At 42.7% G+C, this 27,747-nt stretch overlaps 1 long non-coding RNA gene across 1 annotated transcript; it reads left to right on the top strand.

Moving 5' to 3' along the window:
- The first annotated feature begins 11,793 nt into the window (after positions 1-11,793).
- Positions 11,794-20,013, top strand: LOC147824291 (uncharacterized). Its single transcript, XR_015442611.1, has 2 exons — positions 11,794-12,210; positions 18,097-20,013. It is a non-coding gene; the product is annotated as an uncharacterized LOC147824291 (long non-coding RNA).
- The last annotated feature ends 7,734 nt before the right edge of the window (positions 20,014-27,747 follow it).

Raw genomic sequence — 27,747 nt, forward strand, 5'->3', positions numbered from 1 at the left:
ACCTTCCACGATTAACTCCTTTCAGATCTACAAACTGTAGAATCCATTAACTAAGAAATGATTTAAGAGCCTAAGGGAGCATCAATTTCATGTGCAACCTTTGCTTGGGTAGAGAGTGAAGATTTAGTGCCAGCTGAATCCAGATTTGATTCCTGGCTGCATCACGTAAAGGTTCCAGCCTCAGTTTCCTTGCCTGTCCACTGGTTTTGATAACAGTGAGTATGGAGGTGATTTGTGAAGAATAGGCTCCTAGTGGCTGTTGTTGGTGATCACCTTACTTGCCCTGCTGCTGCTGGGCCCTGACCAAGTGCTGAGTCAGGGGAGGAGGGAAGCCTCCTCCTCCCCTTGGCCTTGGCTGTGGCCAGCTGTGTTGAGGGCTCCTTGGAGCTGCCGTCCATCAGAAATTCACACTGGTGGGTTGGTACTGGGAAGGCTTTCTGCCCCAGACTCTCCAGGTGAGGTCAGGGCTTTGAGTGTCAGACTTCATGCATCTCCCAAGGTCAGACGAGCTGAGGAATGATGTCCTCAGGAGTCTCCTTCCTGCAGGACATGCTCCTTTCTCCTCATACCACATATTCTCCCTTCATCTGTGTTTTATTTTATGATGCATACTACTATCTTTTGCTCTGTACTTACATGAAATACTTTTTATAGTACTCCAAAGCATGGGCAATTAGAACAGGATGTAAGGCCTAGTAGTAACAAACTATTTCAGTTACCTTTATCACTGCTTTTCCCTATGTGACCAAATCACTTTTTTTTTTTTTTTTTTTTACCAGCAGGCAGCTGGCACCACTCCAAGGTGCTCACTCACCGGGCTGCTCCTGGGACTGGCTTGCCCAGTGCTTCCGTGAGGCAAGCAGACACTTAGGCAGGGCTGGGGCTCTGTGTGGTGCTTGTCACTGTCACTGCCATGCCACATTCTCCCTTAATATTCCTTTCTCCAAAGTCTTGGAGGTGATAAATGGATGCAGGAAAAATGAAATGTTTTTAAGATGCCTTTGCACGACCTCCACTCGGGCACCCAGTTCGACATAAGTGCCCCACTGATTGTGCGTGGTGCTTGCCGCAAAGCCACCCTGTGGGGCCATCAGTTCTGGGCAAGTTGGAGTTCCTGGCCAGAGTATCAGCCAGCGTCTTGAAATTTCAGAAGGGCAAAGCAAAGACAGCTGTGGCCACCACCGTCTGTTCCGGTGCTAGGGCAGGGTGGGAGAGGGGTAGAGGGCAAATGTGCATTGGGTCCTGATTCCTCCTGCGCAAGTCGGAGGAAATCATGCAGAACTCACCTACTAGGAACGCAGAGACCTCAGACTGAGCTAAAACTGACAGAAGAATGAAGAAAATTGCCTGGGATCAAAGCAGCCCAAGAAACCTGCTGAACCTGTACTTCCAGTAGGACCCATTGTTACAATTTGCTATTATGTTTAACTCTGAAAAATCTTTGTGAAAATTCATAGAATGTAAGGACATTCTTTTAATAGTTAACAGTAATAGCTGGTTACACATACACAGAGCCTAAACTACAGTGAATGCCATGTTAATCTAGTTAATCACTATTTATTGAATGGTTATTTTTTTTCCCATTAAGTTTATTGGTACATTTTCGGTATAAAATACAGTTACATTCATCATTGGGATCTTGTACCTTTACGTAAGTATCTTGTTTCTTATTTTTTTCCCCTTCCCTTGCCCACCCTTCACCCCCTCCACCCTTCCCTATTTGCAAAGACCGTGTTTCAATTTTTTTTCCTCTTCTCATATTTTTTCCTTTCCCTTTTTTCCCTTCCCCTACCCTTCCCAATTCCCCTGCTCTTTTAGACCTTTTCTTCCTGTTACACAATATCAGTTATACATTTTTTAAATTACAATATTAAGATCTAGGAGACATTACTACAGATTTTACAGAATTTAAAAGGACATGGAAACTTCTATAGAAGTACCTTCTAACAAGTACCTTGGAAGACAAATTAATGAAACTAACTCTGGAGGAAATATAAAATTTGAATAGCTCCTATTAAAGAAAGTATATTCCTAGCTTGAAAACCTACCTATATGACAACAGCAGGCTCATAAACATTTTAACTGATAAATTATATCAAACAATTAAAGCAGAAAAAAGAAAGAACACTTCTCCCCTCATTTTAGGAACTCAACATTGTGTTAATCCTAAAACTGGATAAAGATAATAGAAGAAAAAAGTATGAACATAGATAGAAATTTGTTTAACAAAACAAACTATTGGAAGTCAGATCTGGCAGGATGTAGAAAGTGGTTTTGTTATAGGGATGGCAGTGTTGGTTCAGCATTGGAAGATCCACCCCCAAAAGTCATCATTTTAACAGAGGAAAGGAAAAAGCCATATGATCCTGTCACTAGTTGGAGAAAAAGTATTGGACCAAATTCTACAGCTGTTCATGGTAAAAGCTATCAGGAGCCTAGAAGTAGAACAGAAACTTCTCAACAGATGAAAGACATGTACTCCATACTTCCAGCAAGAATGCCTTATATAAATGGAGAAGATACAATGCTTTCTCCTTAAGGTGGGGAACAAGGGCAGATATACCTACTCTTCATCTGTCCATTAAACTTTGAAACCTAGTCCCCACCAAAATAGTCTGGCAATAAAATGACACAACTAGGATAGGATTGGCACGGCAGAAGCAAAAATCTTTATATGTAGATGAAATGATCATCTACAGAGAAAATACTAAGAAATCTCTAGGAGCCCCTAGAACTTGTACTTGAATTTAGCAGAAGTAGAAAACACAAGGTATATATAAAAATTTAGGTCTGTGTATACTTGCTATAAATGAAGAATTGGATATTGAAATTGAAAAGTTATGTAGGAGTACAAAGGACCTAGAAAAGTTAAAAACAAAAACAAAAACAGTGTTGGAAGACATTTAGTACCTAATTTTAAGACTTCTTCTAAAGCTACAGTAATCAAGGCAGTATTGGTGTAAGGAAAGACATATATATCATTTGAATAAAACAGAGAATCTAGAAATAGAATCACACATATATGGTCCACTGAGTTTTGAAAGATTGTTTAACATTAGCATTTTATAGAATATAAACTCAATTTAAGAGCCGAGGAAGAGATAGTGTTTTCAGCAAATGGCACTAGAACACCTGGTATCCATATATAAAAAATTAACCTCAACTCTTTTTTTCCATACATGAAAATAACTTGAAAGGATCTGGGACCCTAAATAAGAAACCCTAAAAGTATAAAACTTTAAGAAGAAATTGTAAGGGAAAATATTTATGAATTCAGGGTAGGCAAGAACTACCTAGGATACAAAAAACATGATGTATAAAAGAAAAAAATTGATAAATGGGATTCCATCAAAATTTAGAACTTTAAATGACATCATTAAAATGAAAAGTCGTCCTTAAACAGACCATATTTACAATGCATATAACCTATGACCAGAATATATAAAGAATTCTTAGAGCTCATTAATAGACAACCCAATTAAAATGTAGACGTAAGAAGATGATAAATAGCCAGTATAGCACAAGGAATGGTGTGCAACTCTGGAATCAGAAAAATACCAATCAGCACAATAATAAGATTGAATTATACACTCATTAGGGAGATGAAGTTAAAAATTTTAAAAGCCTTGTCATGACTTTTTCTTTTTGTTGGATTCTCCCCCTTTGCATTTAATTTGTCACGCCCAATGGATTCATTCTGCTGGGTTTCCTGGGGTTGTGATCCTCATTGTCTTTTCCTAGGGTATTGTCTAAAATTTTTTGGAGTGCTGCTTTGGTATTCATGAAGTTTCTGAGGTGCTCTTTGTCATGAAAGTACCTTATTTCTTCACCAATTTTGAAAGATAGTTTTGCAGGGTACATCAATCTGGGTTGGAGGCTGTTTTCCTTTAGGGCTTGAAATACATCTCTCCAAGCTCTTCTTGCCTTGAGGGTTTGCATTGAGAAGTCCCCTGTGATTCTGATGGGCTTTCCTTTGTATGTGATTTGTTTCTTTTCTCTCACTGCTTGTAGAATTTTGTTCTTCTGTTGGATTTCTGGAATCCTAACTATTATATGCCTATGTGTAGATTTTTTTTGATCAAGACTAGCTGGAGTCCTCTATGCCTCACTTATCTGTATGTCAAATTCTTTTCCCCTCCTTGGGAAGTTTTCTGCCATCACTTCTGTGAACAGTTTTTTATGTCATCTGCACTCTCTCCTCTTTCTTCATTGACTCCAGTCAGTCTTATGTTATTCTTCTTTGCATCGTCTAGCAGCTGCTGGATTGATTTCTCGTGTTCCTTTACAATTTTAAAGCAATTTTTCTTTTCTTCCTCACTAATTGCAATCTTATCTTCTATATGTGAAATTCTATCCTCACATTGGTTCATTCTGTTGTGCAGACTTTCAGTGGAGTTTTTAATCTCTTGGAAATCTGTTTGCATTTGTTTTATGGATTCCATTTGTTTCCTATGTTGGGATTCCATCATGTTCCTCAGATCCTCTATTTTTTGATCTGTGTTCTCTCTAGATTTATTAATCATGACTTGCACCATGAGCAAAATCTTTGCTGTTATCTGAGTAATTATTTCTGATTTCATTTTTCCCAGATCCTCTTTTGTTGCCAGTTCAGAGAGTCCAGGGGGTTGAGTATCAGATTGTTCCATCTCGTTTCCCTTTGGGGTTGCTGTAGGTGATCTGGAAGTCTGTTTTTGAGGCTTGTTTATGTGTCTTCTCATTTCCACAGGGTGGGGCGCTTCTGGCTCACCTTCTCTGCCCTAGGGGTGGCAGTGGGGGAGCTTCCTTCTGGGTTCTGGGGCCGGCTCAGCTTCTCTGCCCTAGGAGCTTGGGATGGAGGCAGGGAGCTTCCTTCCGGGTGCTGGGACTGGCTCACCTTCTCTCTACAATGATGTTGATTCTCACAAATATAGCTCTCTAAGAGTTCTCAGTGCACACTTGTAGTCCCAGCACTTGGGAGGCTGAGGCAGGGTGTTGCAAGTTTGAGGCCAGCCCAGGCAACTCCCACTCCCATCTTTCACTGAGTTCTTTCTCTGGGCACTATCTGTCTGCCCTCTTTCCCTACCGGGTTCTCCTTGGGAAGCTGCTTTCTTTGTTCACCCATAGATTCAGGTCTAGCTTTAAGGTTTGAAGCAGCAGAAATTCTGGCCCATGAGTGTGGCATTGGGTCAGCAGGGTGACAGGTGCTGTAGTCAGATGCTGTGGGCTGCCTCAGCTTCCATGCTGAGGGGCTGTTCTAGCTATACAAGATTGAAAGTTGGGGGAGCCCTTGAGGCAGTGAAATCCTATTGCAGACTCTGGCTCCTCTATCTCTGGAGATAAGAGAAAGGAAAAAGGATCAGGAACCTAACTTTGCTTTTGAAAACTTCTTACTTATATTCCTAAAATAGTTTGCACTGCAGGGGTAGCTTTAGGTAAAATGCTTAAGCAGTTATCCAATATCTAGTCTCAATTTCTGGAAATATCTTCCTTTGAGATGGAATGTCTTTTGAGATTGCTACTTTAGGAATGTATTAATCAGATTTCCAGCCACTGAGAAAATATCCAACACCCACAATTTAAAGGAGAAGAAGTTTAAACCTGACTCAGCTTCAGTGGGTTCACTCCATGGTAGGCTAGCTCCATGGTAGAAATGGCGTGGTGGAAAGGCCTAAAGGGGAAACCTGCTCATGTCATGGTGGCCAGGAATCAGAGAGAAAGATGAGGAGCTGGGAGAAAGAATACACCCTCTAGGTCACCCCTCCAGAGACCCCCACCTTGCCCCAAACTCCTAACAGCAATTCAATTATGAACTCATTAGTGAACTAATCCATCAATAAGTATAGCTCACCCATAATCCAGTCAGCTTCCAAGCACATGGGACTTTTGGGGCACATAACATTCTATCTCTGGTTGCCAAAAGGCTCATGTCCATCTCATTATGCAAAATGTATTTAGTCCATCTCTAAGAGTTACCAAAGTCTAAATGATCCCAGCATTGCTGAAAGACACACATCCAAAGAAGCCTTTGCCTGTGAGCTCATGTAAAAATAAAAAAGAATGTTAAATCTTTCCAACATACAATGGCACAAGGTAAACATTCCAAAAGGGAGGAATAAGGGGACAGAAAGGAATGGGACCTATGCAAGTCTGAAACCAGCAGGGCAAATCCTGTTCCTGCATGTTCAGCCACCAGAGTATTTATGGTGAGATGTGAGCTCCAAAGAGCTCAGGCAGCCCCATTTCTATGATCTTGCTCATCACAGCCCACATGGCCTCTCTCTTGGGCTGGCTCTGCTCACTACTTGCAGCCTTCCTTAACAAGCATTCCACATTCTTGGCATTTTCAACTTCCTGGCCTTTCAGTGCTCCTTTGACTTTACTCTCACAGCTTTACACACTGCCTCCTAGGGATTCCTTGAGGACCTTCCAGGCTTTTTTTTTTTGAAATGTGGGCAGCAGCTTTCATGACCCCATAACTCTTGCATTTCCCATACCTGTAAAGCCATCAGATGACTCTGATGTCTGCTGCCAGCTCAGACTGTAGCTAGACCTAGGACCATGGCTGGAGTGGTCTCTGAGTGCCTAAATGGTGAGCATGATGAAATGAATCTCAGGGAACTAATTTTCTAGGTGGCCCGTTTTGAACGGATTGCTCAGCGGCTCTTTTTTCAAATGAAAGTTTATACTTCTGTACTTCTGAGCCTGCGAAGGATGAAGTCTTGCTGATTCTTAAGATGCATTTAAACTGTCTTTTCTGTTGTCCTAATTCAAACTGCTTAGCTTTTTTATTTTAGTGCTAATCTTCTCAGCAACCATATTCTCCATGGCCCCAACTTTGCTGGCTCTTTCTTTCTGCCCAAACTGCAAATTTTTTGACTCATTCAACCCTCTTTTCTCTCCTGATTTTTACTGTTGATGTGGTTAAAAACAACAAGCTGTACTCATGGCACAGCCTGAACATTGGCTGCCTTCAAATTTTCTCTGCCAGATTAATTATTCTACTATCTTTAAATTCAGCCTCACACAAAGTTTTAGGACATGGGCAAAATGTAGACAGACTCTTTGCTAGAATAAAATTTTGCATAGTCTCTTATGCTATTGGCAGTGGAGTCCTCCTTAACTGAAACCTCCTGAGCACTGAAACCTCCTAAGCCTGGCCTTTATTGTCTGCATTCCCATCACCATTCTAGCCTTCTGATTTCTGACCAGAATCTCCCATTAATCTCTGCTTACATAATTTTAAGGCTTTTCTAGCCAGCATCTCCAGACCTTTCCAAAATCCTCCCAAAAACCAGTTCCAAAGGCTTCTGAACCACCATGATCAGGTATAGTCATAGCAACAACCCCACTCCTTGTACAAAACTTTGTATCAGTCAGATTTCCTGTTATTGAGAAAAATTACCTGACATCCACAACCTAAAGGAAGAGAGGTTTATTTTGGCTCACTGTTTCAGTGGGTCAGTCCGTGGTTGACTAGCTCTAAGGGAGAACAGCATGATGGAAGGGCTTGGTGGAAGAATATTGCTCTGTCATTGTGGCCAGGAAGAGAGAAAAGAGAGACAGACAGAGAGACAGATGGGGGTGGTGGTGAATACATCCTCTCAGCTCACACCCTCAATGACCTTCCTCTAACTAGGCCTAATAGCAAGTCAACCATGAACTCATCAGTGAAGTAAACTGCTGATGAGCATAATACCCCCATGATCCAGTCACCTTCCACATATGCCAGATTTTGGAGAGCTCTAAATAGTAACAAAGAGTAAATATATCTTTACAAAAAAGAGCAGCCACTTAAATACCAACCTTCCAGAATTTTAGTATCTAAAATAACTCCAGACTTGGAAGGGACAGGGAAAAACATTTTCCAAGAGATACACTTCATGTGATTGTTTTGGTTTTTGCTGTCATGACTTCCTATAAGATACCTTCATCTTTTTCAACACAATAAATTCCTTCTTTTATGTTCATACATTTGCTTTCATTTATTTCCCCAGGCTCCATGTATAGAGTTTGTGAAATGGCACCAATATCAGTATTGTTGTCATGCTATTGTTTTTATCCTGAATGTCCCCAAAGGCCCATGTGTTAAAAGCCTGTTTTGGAACATGGTGCCATTGGGAGGTAGGACCTTTAGGAGAGGGGCCTTAGTGGGAAGTCTTTAGGTACTAGGGATGTGTGGGGCCTGTCCTCTTTCTCTTCTTCACTCCCTGGCTATGGGGTGAGCAGCTTTGCTGGGCCAATGCCCTTGTCACACTGTCTACCTTCCTGTGAAAGGACTAAAAGCAATGGCTTGGCCTGGTTATGGAGTAGACCCTCCAAAACTGAGAGACAATTTGAAAGTTGATCATCTCAGGTATTTTTTTATAGTAACAGAATGCTAACATGTGGTTACTGATTTCTAATTCTATTTGATTCAAATTTCACTTCTAAATTATTTTGCTTTACATTTGCTGCCAATTTTGTCTTTCAATTATTCATTTTTGCAAGTGTTATTTTACAAAATGTGATGTTAATTTGCCACTGGAAAACAAAGAGGCAATTCAATGACATGCTTTGCTGTCTGTGCATGAACTGAATAACAATGCACAGTGGCCAACCACTGAAACTTTGAGAGAGGGGACACAATTGATTTCTGATCACACTTCCATCTTCTATTTACCTCTATTTTATGGACAGAAAGGGTAGCTGAGAAGTTTATACTTTATGTAATAAGTCACTGTTAATATATGATGTTAACTGAAGTTAGACATGTAATATTGGGAAACTATGGTAACTGAAATTTCTACATATCAGAACCATATAAATGATGACTACTTTAAGGAACCACATTGTATTTTTAAAAAGTGATACAGTAATCTCTCTCATCCTACTTGTTCTTCTATAGTCTTGGCTCTGCCATATCAAGAGGTGGGTGTTTAACTCCCTTGTCCTTGAATCTGGGCATATGTTTGTGACTCTCTGGCAACCAATAAAATGAGCAGATGTGACATTGTGATTTCTAAGACAATACAGCTTATGCTTTGAGAGCTGGAACACTTCCGCCAAGCTCTAAGCCACTATGTAAGTAGCCTGATCGCCAGCCTGTGTGGTGAAGAAATTCAAACAAGGTCACCTGGAGAAGCCACACAAAAGAAGATGATATAAATAGATTTAATTTTGATTAAGCATTATGTTATTATACTTTTAGGTTGCTTCCAACCTTTTGCTGATATGAAAAATTCTGCAACAAATATCTCTGAACATACTTTGTCTTGCACAAGTGCAAATTCATGTGCTGTTAAACTCCCAAACCAGAATAATGCAAACTCTCTATATTTCAAGGATACTTCTTTGTCACACCCTACCAGTGAAGTTAGAACAAGTGAGATACAAGAATGATCTAGAGTTTTAAAGGTGCATGTCTGGTGCTCCATCTTAAAAGCTAATAAGGCAAAAGGAACCAGTAGCCACAGCGAAGAAGACAAATTTTGTTGGATGAAAAAAATCTGTTAGGAAAGATACTTTCGTCTCTTTTTCTCAACCATATTTTGCAGAAAGATGGTGAGATTCCTTGGACGTAGCTGTGTATCTGTGGTAGATTAACTATGATCAACTTGGAACTGAGTCAGCATGGTTTGGGCATGGAAGACCCACCTGAGGATTGTTGCCAGAGTAGCGTAAAAGGAGAATTGGAGGGGAAGAGTGTATGCTGATGATTTTCCTGGGGAGGCTTGACGCAGCTGGTTTTCCTGATGTGAACTTGGCTGTTCTCGTCTTCAGAGGAGCTCGGGTCCTTGCTGTTGCTGGGAATGGCTGCTGTTCCCTTCAGAGGAGCTCTGCTCTTCAGCTTAAGCATTGCTTCCTGGTCCAGTGCAGATCTCTCAGCCTGGTGGCACAGATCCACTACTGTACTAGCACAGGCTCTCTAGCTTTCACCACTGGCCTGTGGGCCTTCCTAGTGCAGGTCCTTGATATGGATTTGCCTGACATTGGTGTGGGCTCTGGGTCTTTGGCTGGACTTGTGCAGGACATTGTCATGGGATCCAAGCCTTTGGGTCTCTAGTGTGTGGACAAATCTCTTGCACTCCTCTGCATTTGACTTTTTGGATGAAAATTATAAAATAATCCTGTAAATTATGTGCCCTGTGTTAAATCTATTCCCTTGCAAACCCTGACTACAACAATACCCTTTAATCTATTCCTCTTTTCTTGAGACAGGGTCTTGCTCTGTTGTTCAGGATGGCCTTGAGCTCACTATGTAGCCCAGGCTGGGCTTGAACCATGGCAATCCTCCAGTCTCAGCCTCCTCAGTGCTGAGACTACAGGTGTGCACCACCACACCTGGCTCCTTATCCCCAAAAATGCAAAAATATGAACAAAGAGCAGGTGAACAGCAAGAGATTTCTTTTCAAGTAAATAGGTTTTAGGGGTTAAATCCAGCAACAATTCAAGTTTATGTTGTACAGTCTTTGTCAACTTTTGCTAAAAGATGTTCAGCTCAAAATGAAGCCTCAGGCATGTGTTACAATGTGAACCTCATATCACTTAGAAAAGGTTATGTTTCATTTGCTGTACTTTATATAATTTATTTAAGAAAACAAGTTTACTTGACACTTCAGATTGTCATTAAAAAGAACAACATCCCCAAAATACCTGGCCTTAAAGAGTTAATGCTTCACAATCTGAGAAGCAGGTATTCAGAGTGGCTCACTTCTGCATATTGCAAATTTCAAATTCTTTGTTTTGGGCCCTAGCTTTACTTTATCTCAATCCTAGGCTAATTGAAATTCTGTACAACATTTCCCTTTCAGGGCACCTACCCCTTAACATATCTTAGGTCGCTGGTGGCTGGTTTCTGTCTCAATAGGCCTGATAAGGCAATGTTTTAGTTAATGTGTAGTAAAGATCTGAGAGCTCTCTAATGAACTTTCTTATCTTTAACTCACCTCAGAGAATTTATCTATTAATTTCAGCTTTGTTTGCTCTTTAATTTTAAATGTATTCGATTTCAAAGCATTCTGTTCTTCCTCTGTTGCATCACTTGATTTAGGTGCTTCTGATTTTTTTGATAATTCTTTATTATAATTGTGCCAACTTGAGATATCAAGTGGCAATGACCCAATGAAGTGCTCTAACTTCAGACTGCGCATGTGTCATGTGCTTTCTGAGATGCACTTTGTGCTATTTTGTTTCCTTTCCACATGAAGTGCTCTTCTAAGATTTAATCTTTACTCAGTGGGTCACTTCCATCATGGGAGGAAAGGAAGCTAGCTTATGAAAGCTGCTATGGGAATGTTTCAAGCTTTCCAAGACTCAAAGTTCTAAACTAAAAGGTCTAAACATTATTTCAAAAAGCAAGGATACTCTATTATTGCAAAACAAGACCCAAAAATCTACTAGAGATTCTTTCAGTTGAGGTGATGAAGCCTAAAGAATTCATATAGAAAATGGAGAAAATCAGAAGACCAGCCATCTAACAACCATCACTGGAGAAGAGATGAAGAACACTAACTGGCACATGCTGAAACTTGTCAGTTTTACAGCTCTTGGTAACATATTGGTTTTGGGGGCGCAATGCACAATTTTAAACACCTGCCTACAGTCATGTATAATTAACCTGATAAGTTTTACGAATCTGATATTTGTCTTTGTGGGAACTAGAAGATGAATTCCACTTGCTTTAACTGATAAATTTTTGAGATCTTTTCTGATGAGAAGTGGTAGCAAGGCAAGGTAGTTCTTTTTCTGATGTAAGTTAGGAATACTCATAATTGCAAAAGATAAGCCTGGTTATTTTATTTCTTTATTATCTGTCATAGAGTCTTGGGGTGTAGGGGGCCCTGCCCCCCCCCCCGCTGGAAATCTTGAGTGCCTTTTACGGACATATCCGGGCCTGCTACAAATCTACCCGGCAACAAGGAAGTAGCCCCAGTACCCTCCTCTTGCTCCTCCCCTCTAGCCCTACGGTATATATGTTGTAACAGCTTCTGCAATAAACGAGACTTGATCAGAAACCTGTCTTGTCTCCATCTCTCGTGTCCCCTGTCCCCTCTCATCCTCGCTCCCCCTCTAGGGTCTCCGTTGACTTACCCGCGGGCCGGGACAAGTGGCGCCCAACGTGGGGCCAGAGAACGGGGGATCCAGTGAAGGACGCTGCTCAGGGGCCCTAAGATTAAGATTGAGGAACAAAGAGCATACTCGACATAGAAGAGGCTTGCGATTGACGTGGACCTGCCGTCTTTTTGCACCTCGGTAAGTTGAGCAGCGATTATGGGACAGGGCATTAGTCAGCACGAACTGTTTGTGCAAGGTCTCAAGAAGACATTACAGGCACGAGGGGTAAAGGTTACAGTCAAACAATTGCTGAAATTTTTTGATTTTATTAAACATCTCTGTCCCTGGTTCCCTGCTGAGGGAACCATTGACGAAGAGAGATGGAAAAAGGTGGGGGAGGCTCTCCAGGATTATTATGCCACTTGCGGACCCGGGAAGGTCCCGATTGCGGCGTTCTCATATTGGAATTTGATTAATGATATTATTTCCCAAAAAGCAAGGGATCCACTGGTAGCTCAGGCTATACAGGTTGGGGAGGTAGCCCTCCGTAGTGGTGAGGAGCTGACACCCGCTGGTGACACTGACGCAGTTCCCCGGGACGCCAATATGGCGCCGGGACCCAGGCCAGTTAAGGCCACGCCTTCCTCGCCAGACGAGGAAGAGGACTTGATGTCCTTTGACAGTGATGATGATCCCGCCCCCGACGGACATAACGTTCCCTCGGACCAATCCCAAACGGCCGCGATCCCTGCCAAGCCCTATAAGGCAAAGCCTTGCCGGACCCCCGCTTCCTCTTCCTCCATCACTGCCTCTAAGGCAACCCCACCCTCGCAGGAGGTTCCGCCCCTATATCCCTCCCTTCAAGCCTATCGCTGCTTGCCTCCGCCCCCAGATCCACCCCAAAAGGACTCCGGAACTGACGAGTCTGCGGGGGAAGCATTGCGGGGCGGCTCTGGGTGCCCCCCTCCTTATATCCGTCCAGGCCCCAGCACTCCCGCTTTGGCCTATCCTGTTGTTGATCCCCAAAAGGAACTCCGGGACAAAATAGACTTTCTAAAAGAACAGATAAGGTTAGAAAAGGAACATCAAGAACTTATTACCCAGCTTGAGGGCTTAAGAACAGGCAAGGCTCATGGAAATGTCCCTAGAGAGGACACCCATAAGCCACGACCCCCCATTAGAGGGGCGACCCCCAGGGTGCCGTCCGGGTCAAGGGTACCCCTAGAACTTGAGCCCGTGGAAGCCTTCCCTGTCACTGAGACTGTTGACGCACAGGGTCAGGCATGGAGACACCATGGCGGCTTTGATTTTAAGGTTATTAAAGAGCTTAAAACGGCTGCGGCTCAGTACGGGGCCACTGCACCTTACACCATGGCTATTCTAGAATCGGTGGCAGAAAATTGGCTCACCCCAATTGATTGGCAGACTCTGGCCCGTGCCACCCTTGCAGGAGGTGACTACTTATTATGGAAATCTGAGTATGTTGAGAATTGTCGAGAGACCGCTAGACGCAATGCTCAGGCGGGGAATGGTTGGGTGCTTGACATGCTTCTTGGGGAGGGGGCCTACGCCGCTAACGACCAGCAAATGCAATTTGACGTGGGGTTGTATGCCCAGATTCAGACCGCAGCCACTAGGGCCTGGAGGAAACTCCCTTCCAAAGGAGACGTGAGTGCCTCCCTCACTAATATCCGGCAGGGGCCGGACGAGCCGTTTGCGGACTTTGTCCACCGCCTTCTCACGGCGGCAGGCCGGATTTTTGGGAGCGCGGAGACAGGGACAGATTTTGTTAAACAGCTTGCTTTTGAGAACGCCAATGCCGCCTGTCAGGCCGCTATCCGCCCCTATAAAAAGAAAACTGACCTTTCCGGCTACATTCGCCTTTGTTCTGAGATTGGGGCCGCCTACCAACAGGGCCTTGCCATGGCGGCCGCCATGCAAGGCTTCACAGTCAAACAATTCTTACAACGCCACGTCGGCAATAAATGCTTCCGGTGTGGGGCCATCGGCCATTTTGCTAGAGAATGCCCGACCGCTAAAATGCAGGGCCCCGACGCTCCGCCCCCAGGGCCCTGCCCCCGATGCAATCGGGGGAGGCATTGGGCGAGTGAGTGCCGATCCAAGACTGATGCCCAGGGTCGACCCCTCCCCCCTCTCCAGGGTTTGAATTCGGGAAACGGGAAAGGGGGCCAGCCCCGGGCCCCCAATTCCAAACAAATTTACGGGGCGCTCAATTTTGCTCCAATAAACAGCAATCCATTTCGGACCTCGTCAGAGCCACAAAAGGAAGTGCCGGATTGGACCTCAGTGCCACCACCCACACAGTATTAACCCCAGAAATGGGAGTTCAGGCCCTTGCTATGGGAGTCTTTGGACCCTTACCTAAGGAGACCTTTGGCCTCGTAATAGGCCGAAGCAGCAGTACCATGAATGGACTGCTGGTTTACCCAGGAGTGATTGATAGTGACTACTCTGGGGAAATTAAAGTTATGGTTTCTTCCCCCAAAGTTATTAATACCATTCAATCAGACCAAAGGTTTGCCCAATTGTTACTCCTTCCCCTTCTCTCCACCTCTAATAAGGCTCTTAAAAACGCCCGAGGCAGCCAGGGTTTCGGCTCATCTGATGTCTACTGGTCGGAGGTACTTTCAGCACAAAAGCCTCTCATGACCTTGTGGTTAGATGGGAGACAGTTTTCTGGGTTGGTCGACACTGGTGCTGATGTAACTATCATAAAGGGAGAGGATTGGCCTCAGGCGTGGCCATTGAAGGACACCCTCACCCATCTCAAGGGTATAGGGCAGAGTCAAAATCCTAAACAAAGTGCCAAAGATCTGACCTGGAGGGACCAAGATGGTAATCAGGGCACCATTCAACCTTATATCATCTCAGGGTTACCCATTAATTTATGGGGGAGAGACCTATTATCACAAATGGGGATAATTATTTCCAGCCCCAATGAAATTGTCACTATGCAGATGTTTAAAAATGGGTACATTCCAGGAACAGGGCTGGGAAAACACCCTACTAGCCTTACTCACCCTATTGAGCCTGTCCCTCGGCCCCCTCGAGCAGGGTTGGGCCATTTTCCATAGGGGTCGCTGACACTCCTGCGGTCCATGCTGAAAAGATCACCTGGCTCTCGGATGATCCAGTGTGGGTCGATCAGTGGCCCCTCTCCAAGGAGAAGTTGTTAGCAGCTCAACAGCTGGTGCAGGAGCAGCTTCATGCTGGCCATATCATTCCTAGCCACTCCCCTTGGAATACTCCCATTTTTGTCATTAAAAAACGGTCGGGAAAATGGAGGCTCTTGCAAGATCTCAGAGCAGTTAATAAAACTATGGTACTCATGGGAGCTTTACAACCCGGTCTTCCCTCACCGGTAGCCATCCCCCTTGGATATTATAAGGTTATTATTGATTTAAAGGATTGTTTTTTCACCATTCCCTTACATCCTGCAGATCAAAAACGCTTCGCTTTTAGCCTCCCGGCGACCAATTTCTGCGCCCCAATGCAGCGCTTTCAATGGCTAGTGCTACCCCAAGGCATGGCCAATAGTCCCACCCTGTGCCAGTCATTTGTAGCCACAGCACTTCAATCCACCCGAGACAATTGGCCTCAAATGTATATTATCCATTACATGGATGATATTCTCGTGGCGGGACAATTGGGAAGTGAGGTTTTGGCTTGTTATGCTGACCTTCGGCGGGCCCTTGAATCTTGTGGCCTCCAGATTGCCCCTGATAAGGTTCAACTAAAAGACCCTTACAGTTACCTCGGATTTCAGATGAAGGGACATCATATTTCCTCCCAGAAGCTCACCTTGCGGCTGGACGGTCTTAAAACTCTGAATGACTTCCAAAAACTGCTCGGAGATATTAATTGGCTTATGCCCTATTTAAAGCTCACTAAACATGACCTGAAGCCTCTCTATGATACCCTGCAAGGTGATAGCCACCCCACTTCGCCTCGGGAGCTCACTGCTGAGGGGCACAAAGCCATTAGCACGGTAGAACAAGCCATTCAAAATCAGACAATTACCTTTGTAGATTATAACTCTCCTTTACAATATATCGTTTGCAGAACCTCTCTCTCCCCCACCGCTGTCTTTTGGCAAACCGCTCCCCTTTTATGGGTTCATCTCCCAGTTTCCCCTAAGCGGGCCTTTTACCCTTATTATGTTGCAGTTGCAGACCTGATTGTTCTAGGTAGAGACCATGGAAAGATGTACTTTGGAAAGGAACCTGATGTCATTATCCAACCCTACCTTAAAGATCAAATCGATTGGCTTATGCAGACTACCGATTCCTGGCCAATTGCTCTCGCTTCTTATTCAGGATTATTGGACAATCACTATCCTCCCAACAAACTCATTGACTTTGCTAACAGACATGACTTCATTTTCCCAAAGGTCACTTCTTGTTCTCCTCTGCCAGAAGCCCTATCCGTTTTTACAGATGGTTCTTCCACTGGGATGGCTGCCTATGTGTGGGACGATAACATTGCCCAGTTCCAAACCGCCCACTCTTCGGCCCAATTAACCGAGCTGCAGGCGGTTATAGCGGTCTTTTCTACATTCCCTGCCCGAGCTTTTAATCTTTTTACTGACAGTGCTTATATTGCTCAATCTGTCCCCTTATTGGAAACATGTGGATTGATCAAACTTGCTTCTCAGACTGGTGGTCTCTTCCTCCAATTACAAGATTTAATCAGAAAGAGATCCGAATCCTTTTTCATTGGACACCTTCGTGCCCACTCTAACTTACCTGGCCCACTCACACAGGGCAACCGCTTAGCAGACCTAGCTACAAGACCTCAAGTTTTGGCCTGTTCAATAAATACTGATGCCCCCATTCCAATTGACCAGGCACAAAAGGCACACCAACTGCATCATCTTAATGCTCACACGCTTCGCCTTATGTATAAGCTTACTAGAGAACAAGCTAGACAAATTGTTAAGGCCTGCCCTACGTGCACTCTACACCTTCCTACACCTCATCTGGGAGTTAATCCTCGTGGCTTGATTCCAAATGCCCTCTGGCAAATGGACATCACGCATTACCCTGAATTTGGAAATCTTAAATATATACATGTCAACATTGATACCTATAGTGGATTCATATTTGCCACCCTGCAGTCCGGGGAAGCTACTAAACATGTCATCGCTCATCTCCTCATTGCCTTCTCAGTACTTGGATGTCCACAACAAATTAAAACAGACAATGGTCCCGGCTATACCAGCTCTGGCTTCTCCAACTTTTGCAAACAATTTGAAATAACACATATAACGGGAATCCCATATAATCCTCAAGGACAAGGCATTATAGAAAGGGCTAATCTCACACTCAAAATTACTTTAGACAAAATAAAAAAGGGGGAATGGTACCCTACCAAGGGGTCTCCTAGAAACCTGATATCACATGCACTATTTATTCTTAACTTCTTAAATTTGGATGCCAAAGGTTCATCTGCAGCCAATCGTTTCTGGCAACCAGAGACGCAACGACAATTTGCCTCGGTGATGTGGAAAGACCCCCTGGACCACTCATGGCACGGGCCCGATCCTGTACTTATCTGGGGCCGAGGATCGGTGTGTATTTACTCCAAGGAAATGAAGTCAGCCAGATGGCTCCCAGAACGCCTAGTAAAACAAGTTGATGGGCGTGCTGATGATGCCGATGACCTGACGCTGTCCAATCCTGATCAGTTAACAATGGCGCCCACAATTTCAATTTAAAATGAGCAAGGATATAATTCAGCTTATCTAGTAATGTTTGGGTGCACCCTGATGTTCTACACCGTCTTACATGTTTGTCTAGTGTTTGTTGTTTGTGGTCATGTAATTGAGCTCAAAATGTTCTTTTCTCTTTAAGGGATATTCACCCATTGTTACATTGATGATGTTATTTTGTTAAAGATATGCTTTTCTCTTGGATCAAGGTATCACTGGAATTTATTAGATTAAAGTGATTTTTAGATGGGAACTCCCTTTGATGAATATAGAAGTGGCCACCCAGAAAATATTGTTCTGGTCTTAATTCCTCAAAGGGACTCCTTAGTGAAATTTATATCATGTGATCTTAGGGAACATCGTCATCATTTAAAGTTTGGACCTCCGGCGCACAATGAAGAGGGAACTCATGAAGGACATCTGGCTGAATGAACGATCCGAAAACAAGAATAGGATGAGCTGGAAATGCCTAGTTCCCCTGATGTTGCTGACCAGGGTATGGGTGGTGTCGCCTTCAGAAGGGTTAGACCACATGAAAAATATATGGATTCAGTTGGCAGGCTCGCTCAACTTGTCTGAGTTTTGTCTAAGTGCTGATGTAAACTTTCATTATATGTTGGGAAGTTGCCTCGTTCCTGTATGTACCCCATTGGAATCATTGCGGCCTTATACTCTGTTTAAAGATATCCCAGAAAAAAATCTCACATATGCAGATAGTTACAATTGGGGATCTGCTACTTGTCACAGGCCCAAGAATGCTGTCAAATTATATTCACCTAAGGTAATTATGTCTAATAAGACCGAATGTGCTGTATACAGAAATTGTACAACTAAATGTCTGCAAGTTAAACGTTTGGAAAACATGTCCTGCCGTGTTGAACAAGAAATTATGTATAGTAATTGCCATGTCTCTTTGCCAATGGGTTGGTTTTACACTTGTGAAAGGGAAACTTTTAATTACATTCCGGCCAACTTGAGTGACACTCGTTGTTGCTTGAGTCGGTTGGCTGTGATATTACCAGACAGAACTGATTTGATTGTACCTAATCGAATTAGACGGTGGTCGCCGTATACCGCCCCGGGATGTAATGATGATGTGGGTCTATTGACTGATGCAGAAGTGTTAGTCATGATAGGGTCTTTTGTTGCTCTGCCGTCCATCGGGGTGCACGCGGAAGCGGCAGTACGAAGATTAGCCTGTAAAGTGGTAAAAGGATTGAATGCCACCTCCACCGCCCTGGCGTTGATTAATCAAGAATTACAGGAACAAAGACAAGCTATTTTGGATAATCGAGCAGCAATAGATTATTTGTTGCTTTTTCATCACCAGGGCTGTGAAAAAATAAAAAATATGTGTTGTTTTAATTTGACTGACAATGGAGAAAAAATCGATGATACAATAAAACAATTGAAAGACCTGGCTAATAAGGTGCACAATGAGGATGGCGGAGACCTATTTAAATGGTTGACCTCATGGCTACCCAACCTACAATGGGTAAAACAATTGTTTCTTGCCATTGCAATTGTATGTGTTTGTCTGTTATTGTCATGCTGCTGCATACAATGGATACCAATGCTTATACGTAGAAATCGCTTTGATTTTTAGATAAAAGGTTCAGGCTGATATGATTTAAAAGCCTTGTATTCCCCTTTGTATTTTAACCTATGTTAATCTTAGTAACTAAAATGTCCTCGGATAGTTCTGATTTTGTAAGGTTGTGATTTCCCCTGGAGCTATAGTGGAGACAAAGATGTACGTCAAAATCAGCGGTAAATTACTGTCAGGATGTTGGCTGGACATACGCTACATGGGCCGATTCCATCTCTGCCACGGCGTAAAATTCTCGCCCCACCTGGTGAGCGGGCTGGCAAGCCAATGACGGGCAACTGAGCAAGCGTGCCATGCAATGAGAGAGCCCTCGTGTGCCGCCTAAGACAGGTGCCAGAGCCTTGATTCTCTGGTTAACCGATGACGGGTAAGGTGCACGGTGCAGACACGTATGTTGCTCTGACCCAAGACAGGCTCAGCCCCCGCAGGCTTGATTCTCCTGACGCTTTTCTAAAAAATAATTTTAAAAGGGAGGACCTGTAGGGGGCCCTGCCCCCCCCCGCTGGAAATCTTGAGTGCCTTTTACGGACATATCCGGGCCTGCTACAAATCTACCCGGCAACAAGGAAGTAGCCCCAGTACCCTCCTCTTGCTCCTCCCCTCTAGCCCTACGGTATATATGTTGTAACAGCTTCTGCAATAAACGAGACTTGATCAGAAACCTGTCTTGTCTCCATCTCTCGTGTCCCCTGTCCCCTCTCATCCTCGCTCCCCCTCTAGGGTCTCCGTTGACTTACCCACGGGCCGGGACATTGGGGGATGGTGGTGTAGGCACTGAGTTTAGGAGGCTTAAGTAGAAGTAATTTTGCACACTGTAAAATATTCTATTTGAAATAATTTATTATAAAGTAACTAATATGTGTCCTAAAATATGAAATAGTTTTGGCCACAGGGTAAATCTGCCACTTCCAGACTGACATTTATATTGTGAACAGGTTACAGTGACAGAGCTGATACCCAGTGAAGCAGAGGTGAATGCTGTGTGAGAGGCCACACTTTAATTTCAAAAGAATTACGCATAAATTCCTTTGTTCTACTGTGCCTTTGTTATTTTTAATTAATGAGTTTTTGATATGGAAATGTATGTTTTCTTTCTCACTTGTGGTTGTTATCATTACTGTATACAGTTGTACTTCAGTTCATTAACTTAATTCTTTCCGTGATTCTAGTCGCAAACTGAAATGGATGAGAACCAAATCAAATTCTCCCATAAGATCAACATTGAACCTAACCACTGCATTTCTTTTCAGTTGTAATCTAGTTGGGTTTAAAACAGTGACTAAACTGATTTTTAAAATCTAAACATAGAGGAAATAGCTTGGTAGCATGCATATGACAAAAAGTCATACATTTTACAATATTTTGCTAACCTATCAGATACAGAATTCTGAGGTAGATTAAAAAAGTAAGCTGTGTTACACACTTTGGGTTTAATTTATAGTTTAAAACACTACTAGAGTTACTTTACAGAGTGGCATTTTAGAAACAGTTTGCCATTTTATGTAAATTGTTACTAAAGATCTCATTGCCTTTAACATGTAATTGTCTAGTTTTTTACAGTTGTAATTCAAACTTAAAAGTGGAAACATGGGATGATGAAATGTTTCCTTTCCTAAAAAGTCTTTTTCCAATTATAGTAAGAATATGTATATATTTAAAAATATTTATAAGATAAAGAGAAAAGAACAAAGAGAAAATCTTTGTAATTCCAACACTACTAACCTCTGGTTATGTATTTTTTAGTTTCTCATATACCTTCAAAGATCTATTTACATATAATTTTGTACAGTGTTTGTACCTCTCCTTTTTCACTTCACGTTATATTACGATTTCCCCCTATAGCTGAAGATTTTTTGGAAACAGAATCGTTAGCATGTAGGAACATACCACTGTAATTTGTTAGATTTCCCTGCTGTTGAAACTGATCTTGATTGCCTTTCGAATTACAGGCGTCCTTCCGTTTTCATTTACATTTTTTCATATTTAGCGTGGGTTCCTTGGTTTCGGGGCTTGGCAGCAGGACTAGAAAAGCTGGCTCCTCTGCTGGGTCGCCTTCCGCTCACACCCACGAGGAGAGACCTCAAAGGACAGACAGCCTGCCGGGCTGCTCTCTCAGAGAAAACGTCCTGACCCGGCTCCTACCCAGTGCCTGGCCAGAGGGACAGAGTGGGCAGGAGGGGCCCCTGAAGGTAGCCGTGGATGTGCAGCTTATTTTATTTTCTGTGCCATTCTTTTGAACGTGAATTTGTGCTGTGAAGATCATCCGATTTCACTTGACATTGCGACATCTTTCATGTAAAAGAGACACAAAGCCTTGACCAAAGAGTGGCAGAATTGCTAGACAAAAATGCCCATGTCAGAGCTCTGAGCTTGAGATAGGTCTCTTACACTGGTGGAGGGAGCTGCCTGGGACCGCTGAGTATGTTACCGAATTCTAGATGCTGTACTGCAGAAAACAAAGTAGTGTGGGTGAGAATCTTCATAAAAGAGAAAAAACAAAGATTTGTGGCCAAATAATTTGTGGAGGTGCATTTTGCTATGTCCTACTTTTTTTGTAGATCCACAGGGAAAAATAGCAAATTAAAAGCATTGTTTCTTTGCATTTTTGTTTGTTTTGGCTTTTTCAGATAGGATCTTGCTATGCAGTTTAGGCTGGCCTTAAATTCACTAGGTAGCCCAGGCTGGCCTTAAACTCCCAGTGATCCTCCTGCCTCAGCCTCTTGAATACTGGGATAACAGGTGTGCACCACCATGCCAGGCTCTCTTTTCAGTTTTCTAATCTTTGGTAAGAAAATTCTGTTTCTAATAACAAATCATGACAACTGAAGAACTGTAGTTGAGAAGGGCTAAGTTAGGAAAATCAATCCAGTTCAATGTTTCCCATGTATGTATGTCTATTCCACTTTGTGGTGGGTGCAGTTGGGAATATAAAAAGGTAAACTGTGTGATCAATGTCCTAGTGGAATGAAGGTACAAGAGGTTGAAGTAGCAAGGTTTTTATGAATGGACAGTGAAAAACGATTGCAGATATGATATAGTTTTTATGATATTAGACGATTGTAATACATTTTTAAAATTTGCTTTTTAAATTCCAAGGGAATCAACCAAAAATCAACTGAAAGACTACAAAAAACAATAGGTTTCACAAGGTTGTCCTGTTTCAAAAAAATCATATACTGGGCCGGGGATTTAGCTCAGTGGTTTCGCCACCTGCTGCGCAGGTGCAAGGACCTGAGTTCGATCCCCGGTACCAAAAAAAAAAAAAAATCATATACAAACATCAATACCTTTCTTGGATGTCAGTGTATAACATTAAAATAAGATAATAAAACCACAACCCATAAATTCTATCAGGCATCTAGAAATCAGCACAATTTGTATTGGTAGAGGAATAAGGTGATCAGTACAATGGAATAGAGTCTAAAAAAAAACTATGTACATGAGGGAGTATGGAATACGATAAAAGTGACAATTCAAACCAAAAAGGCACTATTTTATTTTATTTTTTTTGTACCAGGGATTGAACTCAGGCCCTTGTGCTTGCGCAGCAGGTGGCAAAACCACTGAGCTAAATCCCCGGCCAAAAGGACACTATTTTATTTTATTTTTATTTTTTTGGTATTCGAACTCTGGACCTTGTGCTTGCGAGGCAGGCGCCGGAACCACTGTGCTAAATCTCTGGCCCTTAAAAAAAAGGCACTATTTTAAATAAAAAGTTAATCCTTACATCACTACTGGATTCAAATAAATTTTAGGAGATGCTAAACAAAGGGAGTGATTTTCATTCAGACAGACAAATAACAGCAACCAAAAAACCTCAATAATTTGCTGTATTAAAATATTAGAAGAAATCAGGAGTGAATGGTTCTATAATCTTGGAGTGGGAATAGAGTACCTTGAAAAATCTGATTCAAAAATCCAGATTCCCTAAAAGATATTATCAATAAATTTTCCTATTTCAAACTTAAACTGTTATGACAATAAACAGAATACAGTAAAAGCATGGCCAAAAGTGAAAAAAGGTATTTTGTACAATAGATAAAATTTTACCAACTGTAATATACATAAAAACAAGTAAAGTTGAGAACATGCTGAGCCCTTCAAAAAGGAATTATAAATGGCTAAACAGCATGTGACAGACATTGAAGTTGGCAACAACCACAGAATAGTAAAGTAAAAATGAATTACCAATTCTTTTGTCTATTGAGTTGACAAAGATAAAAACATATGTAGTTGGCAAAGGTATGAGTAAGCTCACCTTTGCCTACTATTGCTTGGGATAGAAATTGATCAATTTCTAAAAAAGAGTAAGTTAGTGAATAACAAAACTGAAAGGGAAATTATACGTTTAACCCTGCAAACCAGAAATGTATCTGTGGAGATTATTTAGCCAAAGATACATGTGCACAAAACTCCAGAGACAGATTTTTAAGGCCGGCACTGTACCCTAACAGTACCTTCTTTAACTGAATCTTATGAATTACATAGTATCCGACTTGCGTATCAGATGAGAACCCAAGTTTAAAACTTCACGTTGGGAAAGGGTCCAATGTGGGACTGAAACACTGATTCCTCTGCCCTATTGATCAGGGCAGGAAGCAAAGAATGAGATTAGTTCCGGGCAGGGGGGCAGGATAGAAAAGCTTGGGCCCACAAGTGGGTGTTAGCTGAAAAGGGTCAGGAAGTGGGCTGAGTTGACTCTCGGGGACAGATAACGGGAGAAACTGGAGTTCGGCTAAGCTGCGGGGAGACCCTCAGCTCTGAAGCCCGCAGTGAGAAGTGTGAATTTGCGCCGTCCCGGAAGGCACCCTGCCGTCGCCAAGAGCGAGCTCGCGCGTCCCGACGCCTGCTCCGCGCACTGTATGGAGGGGCTGGGGTTCAGTGTGAGGCCCCATGAGTGCCTGGAGCACGGGGTCCGACCGGCACTCGTTAGCTCGGCTGCTTCCGAGGGCGAGCGCGGGGAGACCGCGGAGACCCGCACGCCCCACTCCGCGCAGCTCCCGACTGCCGGCCGGGCGTCCGTGCTCGCCTGTGCAGCGCGATCTCCAGAGGCTCCAGCAGAGGGCGCGGCTGGCCGCCGAGAAACGCTGCTGTCTCGCTGCTCCTAAGAGAAGGAAAGGCTGCCCAGCAGGCGCTTCACTGTTTGCTTTTGGGAGCTGGCATCCATTTGTTAAAGAATGGGAGACATTTATTTAGGAACTCAGTGTCTTTCACCTGAGTCTATGTAAGTGTAGTTCAGTTGGTTGAAGGGGAATTAACTTCAGTTTGAGCAAAATTATGGAAACAACATCTGATCAACACTGGGTTACAAATTAATCTAAAAGATGTACTTACTGTCTAAAACAAAATTTTTTTTTGTATTAAATTCTTTTATTGGTACATTGTAGGTATACAACACAATTACATTTCTCATTGGGAATTGTACCTTTACATGATGCATCTTGGTTCTTATTTTTTCCCCATTCCTAGCCCTCCCTTCATGCCCTCCACCCTTCCCTATTTACAAAGACTTTATTTCCATTTCTCATCATTTTTTCTTTCCCTTCTTTTCTTTCCCCTGCCCCTCCCACTACCACTACCCCTTTGGACCTTTTCTTCCTATTTTACATTATCGATTATTCATTCTAATAATTGGTACATTTTAGGTATACAATATAATGACATTCATCATTGGAAATTTGCACCTTTACATAGTCTCTCTTGGTTCTTATTTTTCACCCTTGCCCAGCCCTCCCTTCAACCCCTCCATTCCTCCCTATTTACAAAGATTTTGTTCCTGTTTTTCCATTTTCTCATATTAATCCCATTCCCTTCTATCCTTTCCCTTAGCCCTCCCACTTCCTTCCCCTTTGCCCCTTTCCTTCCTATTTCACATGACCTATTATACATTTAGTCCTTATTTACACTTTCAGTTTCTCACACCAGAGAAACTATTCGGTATTTACACATGTGTGTCCTATATATTTAACTTAAGAGTATTGCCTCAATGTGCATCCACTTAGCTATAAATGTCTCTAATTTCTCATTTTTTATGGCTGAGTAGTACTCCATTTTATTAAAAAATCACATTTTCTTTATCCAGTCTCCAGTTGATGGGCACTTGGGCTGTTTCCAAGCTTTAGCTATTACAAACTGTGCTGCTATAAATATGGGTGCACATATATCACTGTGGTATGATTCTTTTAATTCTTTGGGGAAGATCCCCAGCAGGGTAATAGCTGGGTCAAATGGGACTTCCAGTCCTAGTTCTTTGAGGCATCTCCATACTGATTTCCACAGTGGTTGCACCAGTCTACACTCCCACCAGCAGTGGAGCAGGGTTCCTCTTTCCCCACAGCCCCGCCAGCATTTGTTATTGGTTGATTTCATGATAGCAGCCGTTCTTTCTGGAGTGAGGTGGAATCTCAGCATTGTTTTCATTTGCATCTCTCGAATGATCAGTGATGTTGAACATTGTTTCATGTATTTATTTGCTACTTCTACTTCTTTGTCTGAGAAATGTCTGTTCATTTCAGATGCCTATTTTTGGATTGGGTCTTTAAATTTGGGACCCTAGCTCTTTTTCTAAAATGATTTTTATTTTGAGATAGGGCCTTGTTAAGTCGTCAAATTGCCCAGACTGGGCTGGAGCTTGTGATCCTCCTGCCAGCCTCCCAGGGTGCTGGCATTACAGGGTTGTACCACCATGCCCAACCGGAGCTGGAGTTTTGAGACACCTTCATTCACATAAATGAGAGACAGAGAAAGAAGGGAACATTTGTTGCTTTTGGATTTTGTGTCTATTTTTCAAGGTAGTCTCTACAATGCTAGGCCTTTGGTGATTGAGTGAAGTGCCAAGAAGATCCATGGATTTATTCCTTCAGCATTTAGTTATTGTCCATTCCTCATCCACCAGGCACTGTTCTAGGTCCTGGGGACTAGAGAGCAAAGAAAGTGGGTGGGAAGGGGGTTGCTTGGTGAGCTTACCCTTTCCCCTTGAAAACCTCAGATGGTGCAGAGCCACACCCGAGTTTAAGCCACCTCTTGCGCCTCCTTGGGACTTTCTGTCCTGTCCTGGGCCTTATGTTGCTCTTGGCCCTGGGTCACGCTCGGATGCCCCCCTCTGCAGTTCAGTGGTTCGCATCAGCAGACCTTCCAGGGGAGGCGCAAATCGCCACCCATCTTTGTAGACCTGCTAATGAGGACTTCATGCAAATAATGACCAGAGAGAGGATGAGAAATCTACAGATGTCCTCCCTTAGCTCTCTCTTAGTTTGCTCCCACTAAAAAAACTTCTAAAATTTGCACATAGGTGAGAAATAAATGGAGCACTTGTATGTTTTGTTACACACATGTGCAACATTCTGCTCTTCAAGAGTAATTGTAAAAAAGAAAAATCTGAGCCAATTCATCTCCAATCCAGCAGAGCTGACCTAATTAACTGACTAGTCCATAGACCTGATTAACTGATCAGTCCATAGATTTATCTAATTTGGTAGGAGATACCCTCCATCAGCCTCCACTGCTCTTTTTTTTTTGGTACCAGGGATCAAACTCAGGACCTTGCACTTGTGAGGCAGGCAGCTCCGCTGAGCTAAGTCCCCGGCCCTTCCTAAAGTCATTCTCAATCCTACTTCGTAGTTTCTGTGAATTCTCAGGGATTGTATCTGTAATTTGCACCAGCATTTTGTCTGATTTCATGGTGGATTTAATGATTTTTAAACATTTAGCTTCTTACTTCACTGTTAGAAAACAAAGAGGAGGTAACACAATTCTGGGAAGCTTCTAAGAAAGGTGTGGTACTTGCTGATATCAATAGCTGGCTTTTATCACCCCTTCTTTTTAGGGCAGGCGGCTCAGCCTTGGCTCCCCACACAATCTAAGTGGACCAGTGAGTAACTGCTTCACTGTCAAGAACTTTACAGCATTTGTGTTGATTGAAAAGGAATGATGGTTAGGCTTATTATAATAAGAATAATTGCTAAGTAAAATCTCACTCGTCTCTTCTGGAAAAAAGGTCAGTCAAAAATACAGAAAAGTATGAACTATAAGATTCATTTAAAAACAAAGTGTATTGAAGTAGGAAAAAGCACAGGACCAATCCAAGCCCATGATTTTGACTCTACATAGCTGTGTGGCTTTGGACAAATTACTTAATTTTTGTGAAGCTTAGTTTTACTGCATCTTATCTGAGAGGATTAGGCTGATTGGCCTCTAAAATTTCTTCTAACAAATACAGTTTATGGTTTTATGACTTTTCTGCACATGTATTCATTTATTAAAGTGTTGGTGATGCAAGGTATCAGTTGGCAATGGGCCAGACACTAGGGATCTGCAAATGAATAAAATAGCATCTGTTTAAAAGGACTCTCAACCTTTTAGACACATACACAAACCTGGGCCATACGGCGTCATG

This window comes from Heterocephalus glaber, unplaced genomic scaffold, assembly GCF_053883595.1.
Source record: "Heterocephalus glaber isolate CG9 unplaced genomic scaffold, H.glaber_assembly_v1.0 deba00001550, whole genome shotgun sequence".
In the NCBI taxonomy this organism is placed as follows: Eukaryota; Metazoa; Chordata; class Mammalia; order Rodentia; family Bathyergidae; genus Heterocephalus; species Heterocephalus glaber.